We start from the raw sequence: 994 nt of genomic DNA, 5'->3' as shown, positions 1-994 counted from the left end.
AAATACATTAGATTTAATTAAACAATGTTTATGATCCGAACAGCAGAAGAAGAGAAAGAATCCTTAGACCGGTATGTTCTGGTTAAAAGGAAATTAAAGATTTTGTGTACTAGTCCATATATAACACACACAAAAATAAATGACAACAAAAATAAACAGACACAAACCCTCTCGATCTCTTAAAAGGAACTTCCAGTTCATCAAATCAAAACAACTAAAGCTCGCATAATTATTATTCTTTATTCTATTTAATCCATAAAACTGAATATATTTTTAAGCCTTTTAAATGTTAATAGCAGTGAGCTCAAAACCCTAGAAGATATTAGTACTGGTCCCAAACAAACTTTTAGGAATGTGTACAACATATTTAAGAAGGAAGATAAAAATCTTTCAGAGTGACAAATCCTTCAAAGGATCTTTGGATCCAGATGGTAATTCAGAACAACACCCAAATTGTCTCTGCAAAATTTCCTAAAAGTGTCAAAGAAATCTTGACTTTTTTTTTTTCCGATATCGGCATGTGATCATATAAGCTTCTTGACAAAATGACCTATGATATTTTTATTATAAAAAACGTTTTCTCATATCTCCTCTGCCACACTAGGACGGTCGAAAACGTGCTACACATCCACATCATCCCTCTAACTCGACGATAACTCCCTAAAACAGGATGTAAATATGTGTTATCTCCCTCCCTATTGTCTACTTTTGCAACAAATCACGGGGGGTTTGTCGAGGGAAACGCTGTAAGACCACAGCGATGATGTTTGTGTGTCAACAGAGGGGAAGGTTGGGACAGGGTTGGATGTTGAGTGAAGGAGATAGTGGGAGGAGAGGAGAGGAGAGGAGGGAGGACGACCAGGCAGGGAGAGAGAAAAAAAAAAAAGAGAGAGTGTTTATGGAGGAATGCGAGCGCTCGGCGTACGAGCGATGGGGCGGACTGATTGGGCCGGGCCTGGGGTTGGGTGGGGGAGGAGGGGGGGTGACGAGAGGT

Source organism: Callionymus lyra, chromosome 1 (assembly GCF_982586985.1).
Source record: "Callionymus lyra chromosome 1, fCalLyr1.hap1.1, whole genome shotgun sequence".
Classification (NCBI taxonomy): Eukaryota; Metazoa; Chordata; class Actinopteri; order Syngnathiformes; family Callionymidae; genus Callionymus; species Callionymus lyra.
This window is presented reverse-complemented; position numbering follows the sequence as displayed.